Source organism: Hyperolius riggenbachi, chromosome 8, assembly GCF_040937935.1.
Source record: "Hyperolius riggenbachi isolate aHypRig1 chromosome 8, aHypRig1.pri, whole genome shotgun sequence".
Classification (NCBI taxonomy): domain Eukaryota; kingdom Metazoa; phylum Chordata; class Amphibia; order Anura; family Hyperoliidae; genus Hyperolius; species Hyperolius riggenbachi.
In genome coordinates this window covers 125917671-125930362 of record NC_090653.1, presented here as the reverse complement: position 1 = coordinate 125930362, position 12692 = coordinate 125917671, and the positions used below count along the sequence as shown (strand labels likewise).

Genomic DNA, 12692 nt, shown 5'->3' with positions numbered 1-12692 from the left:
AACAGCTGCCTGTATCAATTGTGCTGTAATATATATACAGGATCTTCTCAAAAAATTAGCATATTGTGATAAAGTTCATTATTTTCTGTAATGTACTGATAAACATTAGACTTTCATATATTTTAGATTCATTACACACAACTGAAGTAGTTCCAAGCCTTTTATTGTTTTAATATTGATGATTTTGGCATACAGCTCATGAAAACCCACAATTCCTATCTCAAAAAATTAGCATATTTCATCCGACCAATAAAATAAAAGTGTTTTTAAAACAAAAAAAGTCAACCTTCAAATAATTATGTTCAGTTATGCGCTCAATACTTGGTCGGGAATCCTTTTGCAGAAATGACTGCTTCAATGCGGCGTGGCATGGAGCAATCAGCCTGTGGCACTGCTCAGGTGTTATGGAGGCCCAGGATGCTTCGATAGCGGCCTTAAGCTCATCCAGAGTGTTGGGTCTTGCATCTCTCAACTTCCTCTTCACAATATCCCACAGATTCTCTATGGGGTTCAGGTCAGGAGAGTTGGCAGGCCAATTGAGCACAGTAATACCATGGTCAGTAAACCATTTACCAGTGGTTTTGGCACTGTGAGCAGGTGCCAGGTCATGCTGAAAAAGGAAATCTTCACCTCCATAAAGCTTTTCAGCAAATGGAAGCATGAACCCACTTTTGAACCAGAAACAGTGGCACAGGCGCCTGACCTGGGCTACAGAGAAGCAGCACTGGACTGTTGCTCAGTGGTCCAAAGTACTTTTTTTTTGGATGAAATCAACTTTTACATGTCATTCAGAAATCAAGGTGCCAGAGTCTGGAGGAAGGCTGGGGAGAGGGAAATGCCAAAATACCTGAAGTCCAGTGTCAAGTACCCACAGTCAGTGATGGTCTGGGATGCCATGTCAGCTGCTGGTGTTGGTCCACTGTGTTTTATCAAGGGCAGGGTCAATGCAGCTAGCCATCAGGAGATTTTGGAGCACTTCATGCTTCCATCTGCTGAAAAGCTTTATGGAGATGAAGATTTCATTTTTCAGCACGACCTGGCACCTGCTCACAGTGCCAAAACCACTAGTAAATGGTTTACTGACCATGGTATTACTGTGCTCATTTGGCCTGCCAACTCTTCTGACCTGAACCCCATAGAGAATCTGTGGGATATTGTGAAGAGAAAGTTGAGAGACGCAAGACCCAACACTCTGGATAAGTTTAAGGACGCTATCGAAGCATCCTGGGCCTCCATAACACATGAGCAGTGCCACAGGCTGATTGCCTCCATGCCACGCCGCATTGAAGCAGTCATTTCTGCAAAAGGATTCCCGACCAAGTATTGAGTGCATACCTGAACATAATTATTTGAAGCTTGACTTTTTTTGTTTTAAAAACACTTTTCTTTTATTGGTCAGATGAAATATGCTAATTTTTTGAGATAGGAATTTTGGGTTTTCATGAGCTGTATGCCAAAATCATCAATATTAAAACAATAAAAGGCTTGGAACTACTTCAGTTGTGTGTAATGAATCTAAAATATATGAAAGTCTAATGTTTATCAGTACATTACAGAAAATAATGAACTTTATCACAATATGCTAATTTTTTGAGAAGATCCTGTAGTTGGGAGAGGGCTTTTTTTATACAAGGAAAAATGCACAAAACCTTGAAGTCCTTTTGGATGTGATCCACCTAACTTTAACAGACTTTTATATAGGTAAAAAGGACCAGTGTATGGAAAGTTCAGAATTATAGAATCTTACGAGGTCTTTTTGGTACAAAAATATCAACAACTTTATTGGCACAGATACAAAAATCGTTAAAAACTCTCTCTGTAAGGCCTTGTTCAGACTATACGCGCTGCCGTCCGCATTTTGGCAGCGCGTATAGTGTGCGACACGCAAGAACAGTAGAAGGGCATAGACAGCCCTTCTACCGTTCCCATCATATACGCTGCGTGGCAGCGCGATTGCGCTATCGCGTGCTGCACGCATTTTTGGGAATCGCAGCGCAGATCCCATTCATTGTAATGAATGGGATCTGCAGCGCAGCGCATAGGAGCGCAGATGGCGTGCGATCGGACGCGTTGCGTTCCAATCGCACAGCCATCTGCGCTAAATGATGTGAACGAGGCCTAAGAAGCTCCTTGTTCATTTGAATAATCATCCAATACAGGAATATCAGGATTGGTAGTGGAGTAAGCTTAATATATTGACAAACTTTGTCAATATATTAAGCTTACTTCAAGAAAACCTGAGGTGGGATTTAAAGAGACACTGAAACGAAAAAAAAAATATGATATAGTGAATCGGTTGTGTACTATGAATAATTACTAGAAGATTAGCAGCAAAGAAAATATTCTCATACTTTTATTTTCAGGTATATAGTGTTTTTTCTAACATTGCATCATTCTATATTATGTGCAGATTACACAACACTCAGCATTCAAAATGAGTCTTTCAGAGCAGTCTGTGAAGTAATGACCTCTCTTAGGGCTGGTTCAGACGGACGTTTGGAGGCGTTGCGTTTGCTGGCGTCGCGTTCAGCAGCGTTCGTGTGCGTTTGGATGCGGTCGCGTTTTTTCTTCCCCTAGGGGGACATTAGCCGTCGCGGTTAACCTCCCCTGGAAGCTACATGTAGCTTCCAGGGGCTCCTTGAACGCCAGGGAAAATCGGGACCCAAACGCCGCGTTTGTGTAAACGCGCTTGAAAGCTTGGTACAAACGCTCCCATTCACTTGAATGGGAGCGTTTAACACCAAGCCCTGAACGCTGGCTGTAAACGCTCTGCAAACGTCCGTCTGAACCAGCCCTTAAAGTAAACAGTTCACTTACAGTTGAGATAATAAAAGTCAGATAACAGCCCTCTCCATGACTAAAGGTGGTCATACACTGGTCGATGTGCCATTAGATCGACCATCTGACAGATCCCTATCTGATCGAATCTGATCAGAGAGGGATCGTATGGCTGCCTTTACTGCAAACAGATTGTGAATCGATTTCAGCCTGCCCCCCCCGTATACATTACCTGAGGCTGGCTCCCGGGCGTCTTCTCCGCATTGCACGGCTCTGTTCAGGCTCCATCCCGGCGCTTCCTGTGTTACTCCGTGACCAGGAAGTTCAAACAGAGCGCCCTCTATTTGAACTTCCTGGTCACTGCAGTGACACAGGAAGCGCCGGGATGGATGGAGCCGGAACAGAGCCGTGCAATGCGGAGAAGACGCCCGGGAGCCAGCTTCAGGTAATGTATACTTGATCGGATCGGCCGCCGCTAGCGACGCGCACTTTACCCGCGGGCGATCGAGGGTAATTTCCCGCACTGCGCGATCGACGGACCGATCCGATTTCGGGAGGAAATCGGATCGGCGGCTGCGTTTACCGCGAACGATTGGCAGCAGATTCGATCCCAGGGTCGAATCTGCTGTCGAAACGGCCGCGAATCGAGCCAGTGTATGGCCACCTTAAGACTTAGTCGGAGAGTTAATGACTTGTTTGCATAGAGATAACAACTGGAGTTTCTTAACTCTTCCTGTACTGGAAACAATTAGACTGATGTATCTGATCTTAATGTTTTATTTCTTAGCTGTACTACACATACAATTCATAATATCATAATTTTTTTTTCGCTTCAGTGTCTCTTTAATGATGTGAGTGGGGCACAGAGGCTGGTTGTGCACACTAACAGCAGCCTCTGTTGCCCCATGGTGTGCCTCCAGGACCCCCCTGCGCGCCGCTATACCCCCCCCCCCCCCCAGTGCTAGCGAGGCTGTTTACATGAGACTGTCTGTCAGCGCCGCTCCCCCGCCTCCTCTGTATCGGCGCTACCCGCCCGTGTCCCTTTCCTCCAATCAGCGGGAGGAAAGGGACGCGGGCGGGTAGCGCCGATACAGAAGAGGCGGGGGAGCGGCGCTGACAGACAGTCACATGTAAACAGCCTGCTGGCGACACGCTGTTTGTCGCTAGCACAGCGCTGGGGATAGCAGAGTGCAGGGGGGTCCTGTGGGCACACCATAGGGCAACAGAGGCTGGTGATAGTGTGCACAACCAGCCTCTGTGCCCCACTAACATCATTAAATCCCACCTTGGGTTCTCTTTCACTACCAATCGTAAGATTCTATAACTCTGAACTTTCCATACACTGGTCCTTTTTACTTATATAAAAGTCTGTATCAATTTTGCTGCCAAATTTTTATAAAACATGCATTCTTAACTCTGGACTATTCAAAGGCTGCCCCAATGAGATATCAGTCTTTTTTTTCTCTTTTCTGGCTTCAGGGTTACTTTGGGAACACTTCTGTCGGTGCCTGTTAGGGCTGATCGGAGCAGCTGAATTCCGATTTCGTCGAAATTTCGTGTACCGCATGCGAAAACCGAGTTTCGTGTTCCGAATTTTCGTGTTCCGAGTGCATTTCTATTGAATTAAATAGTGTTAACTTCTGCGGTTAATTGTAAAGCCCCCGTACATGCTATCATCACCAAATTTGGCATGTATGTTAAGCAGATGAGTAGGAACATGGTAAAAAAAAATTGTGAAAAGAGCTTATAGTTTTTGAGCAAATCGATTTCAAAGTTTCATAAGAAAAATGTTTTTTAAACTGTGTAAAATGACACTGCTGCAGAGCAGGTTACTGCATTCCGAGTTCTGTATACATATTGTATACATTTCATGAAAACAGACAGCGTGGGGTCCCCCCTCCCAAGCCTCCTTAACCCCTTGTCCCCCATGCAGGCTGGGATAGCCAGAATGCGGAGTCCCGGCCACGTGGGGCTTCGCACCCTGAGCTATACCAGCCCGCATGGTCCATGGTATGGGGGGGCTCTGGAGGAGAGGGGCGGCCAACCTCCCCCTCTCCCCCAGAGCCCTTGTCCAATCCATGGACAAGGGGCTCTTCCCCACCTCCGGTGCCCCAGGAGGAGGTGGGGGCCGCCGACTTCCTGGGGGGTTCATGGTGCCATCCGGGGTTCCCCTTTAACAAGCGGACCCCGGAAGCGGACCCCTACCCAGGAGAAATGAGTATAGGGGTACACGGTACCCCTTACCCATTTCAGCAGAGTTAAAAAAAAGAAATAAAAACACGACAACGAAAAAAGTCCTTTATTGTTCTAAATTAACCAGGGATACTTACCTTGCAATAATCTCACGCCAGTAACCTCAGGAGTGGTCCCACGCCAGTATCCTCTTATGACATCCCACCTCCCTCCCACACTGACGAACTCCCACCACTGAATGGTCACAGTCAGCCTCTGCATCTGTATAGCAGAGGCTGAAAACACGAAAATTTTGCCTTTAAAACAAGAAATTTCGGCAAACAGTGATGCAATCAAAATGGCCACTGGGAAATCCCCGATCGCTGGAGGCCACACTAGAGTGGCAAAAGCAGTGATTTTTCACATAGATGGTGGGTCCAGGTGACCAGTACAGGAGGTGCCCTAATCCCCTGGACCCACCCATTCATGTGAAATAACGCGTATTCTGACACTCTGAGGTGGCCTCCGGGGAACGGGGATTCCCCAGCAGCCATTTTGTTTATGACACTGTTTGCCGAAAATTCTTGTTTTAGCAAACAATTTTCGTGTGTCTAGCTTATGCAATACAGATTGCAGAGGCTGTCTATAGCCATTCATCCCCAGGGGAATTCTGCAGGATCGGCAGGTGCGCGGGATCTCCTAAGAGGATAGAGGAGGGCACAGCGCAGGAAGGTGGGAAAGTGGGCACAGAGCGGCGGGGAGGGGGGGAAGCCTCCCCTCCCTCACCTAGGGCCCCCCCTTGCGCATCCCCCCCCCCCCCACCTCCAGAATTCCAGCCACCCAGCGAAATGGCTTACCGAGAGCGATAGCTCTGTGTGCCGCTGGTCTGGTATTCTGCACTGACACTGTCCAATCACGCTCTCGCAGTACTTCCTGTGAGAACATAATTGGACAATGCAATGCAGGAGACCAGACCAGCAGCGGCACACAGAGCTCTTCTCTCGGTAAGTGATTCCCGCTCGCTGCCAAGTTTCCAAGTTTAGGTAGGCAGGTATATAGGTGTCCCCAGTATAGATATACCCAGGTCTATAGGTGTCCCCAGTTTAGGTAGGCAGGTCACCAGTTAGTGGAGGCCCCCATGCTGGAAGGGGGGGCAGTGGGCACAGAGTGGCGGGGAGGAGTGGAAGCCTTCCCCCCCTCCCTCACCTAGGGTCCCCCTTCCGTACTCCCCCTCCAAAATTGCAGCCAGCAGCGGCAGCGAGCGGGAATCACTTACCGAGAGAAGAGCTCTGTGTGCCGCTGCTGGTCTGGTCTCCTGCATTGCATTGTCCAATTACGCTCTCACAGGAAGTACTGCGAGAGCGTGATTGGACAGTGTCAGTGCAGAATACCAGACCAGCGGCACACAGAGCTATCGCTCTCGGTAAGCCGTTCCGCTGGGTTGCTGGAATTCTGGAGGTGGGGGGGGGAGTGCGCAAGGGGGGGCCCTAGGTGAGGGAGAGGAGGCTTCCCCCCTCCCCGCCGCTCTGTGCCCACTTTCCCACCTTCCTGCGCTGTGCCCCCCTCTATCCTCTTAGGAGATCCCGCGCACCTGCCGATCCTGCAGAATTCCCCTGGGGATGAATGGCTGTAGACAGCCTCTGCAATCTGTATTGCATAAACTAGAAACACGAAAATTGTTTGCTAAAACAAGAATTTTCGGCAAACAGTGTCATAAACAAAATGGCTGCTGGGGAATCCCCGTTCCCCGGAGGCCACCTCAGAGTGTCAGAATACGCGTTATTTCACATGAATGGGTGGGTCCAGGGGATTAGGGCACCTCCTGCTCTGGTCACCTGGACCCACCATCTATGTGAAAAATCACTGGTTTCGCCACCCTAGTGTGGCCTCCAGCGATCGGGGATTTCCGAGTGGCCATTTTGATTGCATCACTGTTTGCCGAAATTTCTTGTTTTAAAGGCAAAATTTTCATGTTCTCAGCCTCTGCTATACAGATGCAGAGGCTGACTGTGACCATTCAGTGGTGGGAGTTCGCCAGTGTGGGAGGGAGGTGGGATGTCATAAGAGGATACTGGCGTGGGACCACTCCTGAGGTTACTGGCGTGAGATTATTGCAAGGTAAGTATCCCTGGTTAATTTAGAACAATAAAGGACTTTTTTCGTTGTCGTGTTTTTATTTCTTTTTTTAACTCTGCTGATATGGGTAAGGGGTACCGTGTACCCCTATACTCATTTCTCCTGGGGAGGGGGCGGCTTCCGGGGTCCGCTTGTTAAAGGGGAACCCCGGATGGCACCATGAACCCCCCAGGAAGTCGGCGGCCCCCACCTCCTCCTGGGGCACCGGAGGTGGGGAAGAGCCCCTTGTCCATGGATTGGACAAGGGCTCTGGGGGAGAGGGGGAGGTTGGCCGCCCCTCTCCTCCAGAGCCCCCCCATACCATGGACCATGCGGGCTGGTATAGCTCAGGGTGCGAAGCCCCACGTGGCCGGGGCTCCGCATTCTGGCTATCCCAGCCTGCATGGGGGACAAGGGGTTAAGGAGGCTTGGGAGGGACCCCACGCTGTCTGTTTTCATGAAATGTATACAATATGTATACAGAACTCGGAATGCAGTAACCTGCTCTGCAGCAGTGTCATTTTACACAGTTTAAAAATCATTTTTCCTATGAAACTTTAAAATCGTTTATTTCAAAAACTATAAGCTCTTTTCACAAAATTTTTTTTACCATGTTCCTACTCATCTGCTTAATATACATGCCAAATTTGGTGATGATAGCATGTAAGGGGGCTTCACAATTCACCACGGAATTTAGCACAATTGACTTCAATGTAAACACGAATTCGGTACTCGGAATTGCAGAATTTTCGAGTTTCGAGTGCTTACTCGGAACTGCCAAATTCCGATGGCAAACTCGAAATTCGGAATCCGAGAGCTCAGCCCTAGTGCCTGTGCATTTTTCAGCAACACATATTAGTCTGTAACATTGGTGTGTTGCTGAGAAGCGGACTAGTGTGTTCAGGCCTTTACACAGTGCTTTCTAATCATTTAAGTAATTAAGCATGACGTTTTTTGTTTAAAAGCCCCCAAGCAAAGTGCCAGACTATGGTAATGACAGACAGACAGACAGTTGGCTCAGTAAGGCCATGTACAGAAATCTCAAATCTCCATGAGACCGAAGGTGATCAGAGCAGTAATAAAACTGCTACAACTACATTATCAGACTATAAAATATGTAAATATCACAGGGTAGCACAGCAGTGATTATATGTGATCATCACCATTTCGTCAGATAAAGCATGAAACATATTCAGCATGGTTCAGTGGTTGCGTAAAAATTACACTTTTTTCCCTCTTTAAAGAATTCCAAATAAAGCCATTACTCAAACAATGTGTAGCAAGTTACAAACTCCCTTGCCTCAGGGCTGTGACTGAAAATAACCAGATTCCGAAAGCACATTTCTGTACAACAGTCAGAACCATGTCTACAGTGAGTAGCAGAATCCTTACTGCAAGCAAACTAACAGGATGTGGTTGTACCAGAAGTTCAATCTTCCTATCAAGTCCATTTCTCCCACCCCCTCACCTGTAAACTGCTGGGCTGACATTTGCCTTTCCAAATTCTTCTGAGTTATGCTTTTTGACACAGAAACAGGACAGAACAGAAGAAAAGGAACGTAGCACAGTCAGATTTCCAATCAAAATGACAGTGCTATTAACCCTTTAGCAGCCAATTTAGTATTTTTTTTCCTCATTGACTTGATAATAATTAGTACTGCTGTAATGTGTATGTACGGCCACTTGTCACTAGGGGGCAGTGTGAAACAATAACAGAGGACTTCTGCTTTCAGTTTCTATATTTTCAGCTAGCAGAGGGACATCAAAGCATTCCAAGAATTTACATCATATTGAGTTCTGATGACTGAGGTCAAAAGCACTGCGCTCAGATGAGATCATTCCTTTGGAGTTGCCAATGGGTTAAAATAAATAAGTAGCACAAATTATCCAATGCAGAAAAAAAAATTACTTTTTTTTTAAAGTTTTTTATTTTATTGCTGCCTATTTCCAGACAGGCACTGGTGAAATCTCCCCAACAGTGTCAGCAATAGCAGCAAATAAACTTTTTTATACAGTAAAAAAGTGTTAAAATCCCTGATTTTTATTTATTTATTTTTGCTGCCCCTTATTTCATCTCCCCGCAAACTGACAGCTTTTATAGTAAAGCTACAAAACTTCATGGCGACCCGGAGACAAATTTTCATATATATAATGTAAAGTTTACATATGTTAGAGTTTGTACTGAAACAGCAAAGGAATTACAGACGGCTTTCCCTTGTGTTTCCTGTCTATCTTATCTGAAACTCTTAAAGCGGTCCAGACTCTTGCCCAGCACACAATGAAAAGTATTTATTCCACATTTATTTGCTGGAGAAATTCACTTCTCTATGTTCTGTGTTTGTTTAGGCAGATAAACATGTCTAATTAGCAGATTTTTTTAGACTACAGGAGCAGTCGTCATATAGTAAACACTAGCAGTCGTCACATAGTAAACACTGAGGCTTAACCCTTTCAGTGCCTTTTGCAAAAGTAAAACCTAGTTAAAAAATGTGTATTTTTTATAAGATTTCCATAAAACGAAATGAAGATTTTGTGTAGAGATGGTTACACAAACTACATCAATCAGAACTGGAATCTAGAAGCCCTTTGCTTTTTACAACTGATTTTCTTCTAAAGAAGAGAAGATATCTGTGAGGTCAGTCATGAGGAGAATCAGCATTCATTGCAATCTAAGGATCCAAATTTCAAGATGGAATATGATAATGAAAATCGTTTCCAATAATAATATCAGGCTATTGGTTTCCAACCTGGCCTCAGGGAAAGCAGCTGTCTTATTTACTTAAAAAGTCACATATTGTTATATTACTTTAAAATATAACAAGCAGAGGATTATAAGCTGTATTTTGAGCCAGTCACAGATTATACAAGTTTAGGCTTCTATGTCTGACCTGCTGGCATTTGCCAAGTACAATCCAGGTCATAGTGAATTGTCATCCTCAGCTGCAGTTCTATCCATTCCTTCTCTTCATTTCCTTCCTCCTTCCCAGAGAGATGCCAAGCCCAGCATTACCCTGCAGGCAAGCAGCGCCTGTGGAACAGCTTCTTCAAATGCTTACGCTATTACCATTATAATTGCAGCATTACTGATGCCAGCTTTACCCACTCCCTTCTCCACAGAGAAAACATGCGCTTCACTCTTGACATATTTTGCCTCCACTTGCCCAGGTGGAAAAACAGACAAAATAATAGATTCTACGCAGCGCTGCCTTAATTGTTTCTGCGCATAAATTAACCTGATGACTAAGAAAGTGCTGGCGATGCTTTACAATGCATGCAAATTGGCAGTGCAGGGAGAGGAGCCAGCCTGATAATGTAGACAGGACGCTATGAGGAGGAAGCTGTGGACTTTTCTGTCTCACATTCATGCATTTATTATGCTGGTTTTGTTTTTAACCTAAAAGAGATGGCTTTTTCACAACACAAACTAAATGGTGTTTGTGAAGAGAAGTTTTTGTGCATGGGTAGAAAACGTAATTCAGAGGAAAATTACATTTACAAAAATACATTAAAGGGAACCTGAACTGAGAGGCATAAGGAGGCTGCAAGATGGATATAAAGGCTGCCATATTTATTTTCTGTTAAACAATACTAGTTGCCTGTAGCAAGGTTCGAACAGAGGCGCCAAAAACAGGGTTAATAAATTAAAAATAGTTAAAATCAGTTAAAAAAGGAGGTAGAGGTGGACTTAACTCCCCAGTAAGTGAACACAAAATCGATTGATGCAATAGTCAACAAAGTAATTTATTTAAACACTGCATAATGCAATGGGTTTTGCAGGATCAAACCCGCTTCATCAGGCAATAACAGTAGCAATAACTTTTTCTGATCAGTGTAGCAGCCAAGCACCTCTGTCAATACCAGTTGCCTGGCATTCTGCTGATCTCTTTGCCTGCAGTTGTGTCTGAATCACACACCTAAAACAAGCATGCAGCTAATCCAGTCAGACTTCAGTCACCTGATCTGCATGCCTGTTCAAGGCCTATGGCTAAAAGTATTCGAAGAAGATGATTGGAAGGTTAGCCAGGCAACTGGTATTGTTTAAAAGAAAATACATATGGCATCCTGCATATACCTCTCACTTCAGGTTCCCTTTATAATTATTAGACAGTTTTGCACATTTTTTGCTGATTATTATGGGTTTTGTGACTCATACCAATGCAGACTGACAGTTTCAGCAAGTAGCTGGAAGATTACCTTAAACCTGTGAGTCTGTATACAGAATGATGACGAGTCCGACAAGTTGGGAGCCCTTTGCTTATTAATAGGTTCCAAATATGGACTGTAAGTATCCAGAAAAAGATGAGCAACTCCAAGCTTCCTAGTCATGGAACTGACACTTCTCACACTGCCTGTCAGCAAGGGGATGATCTGTCGTACATGCACAAATCTGACCTATATTTCATGCACTATGAATACCTTCAGGTGCTAATTAGCACACCATCTAAATCAGTGATCTGCAAACTCGGCTCTCCAGCTGTTAAAGGGGTTCTGTGGGGTGTTACAAAAAGCAAAAAGCGTTACCTACCTGGGGCTTCTACCACCCCCTGCAGCTATTAAGTCCCACAACGTCACTGAAGCCTCCGTCACCGGTGACCTGCTAATTATTCCTGATGCCTAACCCTAAAACCCTCCTTCCTGATGCCCAACCTTAAAACCCTCCTGACGCCTAACCCTAAAACCCTCCTGATGCCTAACCTTAAAACCCTCCTGACGCCTAACCCTAAAACCCTCCTTCCTGACGCCCAACCTTAAAACCCTCCTGAGCCTAACCCTAAAACCCACCTGATGCCTAACCTTAAAACCCTCCTGATGCCTAACCCTTAAACCCACCTTCCTGACGCCCAACCTTAAAACCCTCCTGACGCCTAACCCTAAAACCCTCCTTCCTGATGCCCAACCTTAAAACCCTCCTGACGCCTAACCCTAAAACCCTCCTGATGCCTAACCTTAAAACCCTCCTGACGCCTAACCCTAAAACCCTCCTGACGCCTAACCCTAAAACCCACCTGATGCCTAACCTTAAAACCCTCCTGACGCCTAACCCTAAAACCCACCATCCTGACGCCCAACCTTAAAACCCTCCTGACACCTAACCCTAAAACCCTCCTTCCTGATGCCCAACCTTAAAACCCTCCTGACGCCTAACCCTAAAACCCACCTGATGCCTAACCTTAAAACCCTCCTGACGCCTAACCCTTAAACCCTCCTTCCTGATGCCCAACCTTAAAACCCTCCTGAGCCTAACCCTAAAACCCACCTGATGCCTAACCTTAAAACCCTCCTGACGCCTAACCCTAAAACCCACCTTCCTGACGCCCAACCTTAAAACCCTCCTGACGCCTAACCCTAAAACCCTCCTGATGCTTACCTTAAAACTCCCCTTTCTGATGCCTAACCTTAGAACCCCCCTTCCTAACCTTATAATTTTGAAAACTATACATTTCAAAACGATAATTGTCAAAAACTAAAAAATATGTAAATGCAAACCATAAAATATTTAAAAAACTACAATGTGCTAAGTTTAAAATCATAAAATATTTCAAAAACTATTACGTTCTAATTTTCAAAACAATATTTATCAGGCACCCAAATTTCTGCTTTTGGTGCCCAATAGCCAATATCTGCAT

At 45.4% G+C, this 12692-nt stretch overlaps 1 protein-coding gene across 8 annotated transcripts in view; it reads right to left on the bottom strand.

Annotated features, from left to right (window-relative positions):
* PASD1 (PAS domain containing repressor 1) overlaps positions 1-12692 on the bottom strand; it is a 214887-nt gene that overhangs the window by 82140 nt on the left and 120055 nt on the right. The gene's annotated exons all lie outside the window — the stretch shown is intronic.